At 35.7% G+C, this 3,044-nt stretch overlaps 1 long non-coding RNA gene across 1 annotated transcript in view; it reads right to left on the bottom strand.

Annotated features, from left to right (window-relative positions):
- Positions 1 to 888: 888 nt before the first annotated feature.
- LOC107725300 (uncharacterized) overlaps positions 889 to 3,044 on the bottom strand; it is a 10,980-nt gene continuing 8,824 nt past the window's right edge. Inside the window, exon 3 of the long non-coding RNA XR_001638106.1 lies at positions 889 to 1,351. This is a non-coding gene — a long non-coding RNA (uncharacterized LOC107725300). The remainder of the gene's footprint in view (positions 1,352 to 3,044) is intronic.

The following is a 3,044-nucleotide window of genomic DNA, read 5'->3' as shown; positions in this document are numbered from 1 at the left end:
ACGGTGGCCCCGCCCACAAACACGATTCAGCCAATGAGTAATGCGCCTGCCTCTGCAGAAAAAAGTCAATCAAATATGAAAATAAAGGAAAACGTAGACGTGGCGGGAATCAAAACGCGCCAAATAGTCGAGGCTTTTTTTTGAGGGCGTTTAGCCGGCGTGGGGCAGACAGGGAGAATGATTCACATGGGCCATGGCTGAGTGTATAACAAAGCCCCCATTGCAGATTCGGAGTATTATTTCAGAGAAGTATGAAGAGTACTACAAAATAGATGCATGCTTCGTACATACATATTAATATGTACAAATGCATATTATATACATATATATACTTACATAATATAAAATATATATTTTTAAGTATAGACAGATAGATCGAAAGAGACTTTAGTACAGTCACAATATAATAGTACATTTGAACATGGACCACAAAACCAGTCATAAGGGTACATTTTTTGAAATTGAGATTTATATACATCATCTGAAAGCTGAGTTTCCATTCATGCGTGGATTGTTAGGACAGATACAACTATTTAAAAAACGAATCTGAGGGTTAAAAAAATTAAAATAAAATCTAATTATTGAGAAAATCGCCTTTAAAGTTGTCCAAATGAAGTTCTTAGCAATGCATATTGCTAATCAAAAAGTACGTTTTGATATATTTACGGTAGGGAATTTACAAAATATTTTCATGGAACATGATGTTTACTTACTATCCTAATGGTTTTTGGCATAAAAGAAAAATCGATAATTTTGACCCATACAATGTATTGTTGGATATTGCTACAAATATAACCATGCTACTTAAGACTGGTTTTGTGGTCCAGGGTCACAAATGTGCAACTTTAAAGTTTTCCTTGTATATTGCATTCAAGGAACACAATCAGTTCACATGTTCAAAGAGGAAGAAACAACATGTAAAAAGTATTCTGCAGTGTAATGCAAGCCACGTTTTCCTTTTCTGTACATAAAATGCGTCATCATCCCAATGGACAGCACTTTTGTTTTTGTTCCAGTCATGTGAAGTAGGTCTACAAAGTGCATATGAAGACCGCATGCACTGCATTACCTCATTAATCTCAAATTAGCGCGCAAAGTTTTTTGTTTCTCCTATTGGCGGGCAACAGGCCGAGAACAATGCCGGGCGCTATGGAAATGAGGTGCATACCAGGCATTCTTTCAAACTGGGTGGCCGGTTTTAAACTCGGCGGCAGGATGTGGGAAACTTGAGATAAAAGACTCGCAGACCCATCCCCCATGTCTCTTGTCCTCTCTTTCCCGCGCAGATTATTGTTTGAAAGGCACTTGCTCTCCCCATCTTCTGTATTTTCCCCGCCCTTTGGATATACGCCTAAACATCAACAAAAAAACTGATGTAAACCTATATTATGGGGGTTTCACACCTGGTCACTTCATCTTTACTCATTGTATAGTTAAGTAGTAACTATACCAAGTACCAAGTGTAAATGCCCTCAAAGACCCATTTGAGATGTATAGTAATCTGATCACTCAGACTCCCTCAGGAGCTGGTTTCAAATACATACAAAGAAGCAACTCAGCCAAGTGTAATTGCATCTGCTTGTTCAGGCCGCATATGCAAACTTTACTCCTCCCAAACAAAACAGCATCAGTATACAGAAGTTTGGGACACGTGGATGAGACACGTAGATGGAGCAACTAAAAAAACTCAAAACATTAATTGCCATATGGGTTGAAGAGGGCATTTAACAGAGAATTTTGTTGCCCAGCATTAGCATCATCACGGAAGTGAACTCTGTTATATTTGCAAATAGTGTGGGAAGGTTGTATTTATATCTGTTCTGCGGAGACACATTTGCATAGCCAAGTGTAAATAGAATGTGCATATCCAATCAGATAGCAATTGATCAAAACACATGAAGTGACTAAGTATTTTTAACGTGCAGCATTTTTTGAATGAGATGTTCAAAAAAGCTCATTATGCTGCTTGATATCGCCAACTGGTATTTCTTATCATACTATTTAAATATTGTCATAATTATAAACACACAGGTTTGTCATGCAAACAGTTTTACCGTCTACTGCGCTTTGTTATTCTTCTAGTTGTTTACCTATAGCAGCTAATGAATTGGAAGTCTTGTACAAAGAAAATAGCTTACTTCTGCATTGAAATATACATGGATATTGATTCCAAATTTATTTAAACACTTAAGTCACACTTAAAAATGAATGTAAGAATGTCATTGCATTTGATAACAAATTACCAATATTGCACCACTTTTAAAACTTATGTTATACGTTATATATTATACATTTTCATATATTATATAATATATATAGATATACAGTATATTTAAATTATACATTTTTAAAATAAATATGTAAAATAGTTTGTAATTTAATACAATGACATTCAGTCTCCAAAAAAGGGTTATTATTGTTAACTAAAACTATTAAAAACATTTTTGTTAATTGTGAATAAAGCTGATAAAATACAAAACACTAGATGAAAAACTTAAAACTAGACGAAAATGAGAAATGTTGCCTTAGCTACAAACTGAAATAAGTTTAGGCACTAAAATTACTAACTGGAAATAAATAAACACTGAAATAATAAAAAATAAAGAACTAAATAAAAATCTAAATAAAATTATTAAATAAATAATAAATGAATGATCTAAATAGCAAACAAAAAACTAATAAAAAACGTCTCAGGTTACTTATGTAACCATGGTTCCCTGAGTAGGGAACGAGACACTGCGTCCTCTAGGGGTCGCTATGGGGAACGCCTCGTCGTGACCCGTGTCTGAAGCATAAGAGCGATCTATTCATCTCATTATGGCGAGCACTAGCAAAGCGTTTAAGGATGTGTGCATCAGTGTTGACGCGATGCCTCCGAGGGGGCAATCCTGCATGCTCTTCGCCCAAACAAATAACGCATAGATCGTGTGTGTCATCAGATGTCAAACAACGTCAACACTGATGCACACATCCTTAAACGCTTTGCTAGTGCTCGCCATAATGAGATGAATAGAGATCGCTCTTACCACAGAAATGCATGCTTC

Source organism: Sinocyclocheilus rhinocerous, unplaced genomic scaffold (genome assembly GCF_001515625.1).
Source record: "Sinocyclocheilus rhinocerous isolate Xijiao unplaced genomic scaffold, SAMN03320098_v1.1 scaffold785, whole genome shotgun sequence".
NCBI lineage: Eukaryota > Metazoa > Chordata > Actinopteri > Cypriniformes > Cyprinidae > Sinocyclocheilus > Sinocyclocheilus rhinocerous.
This window is presented reverse-complemented; position numbering and strand designations above follow the sequence as displayed.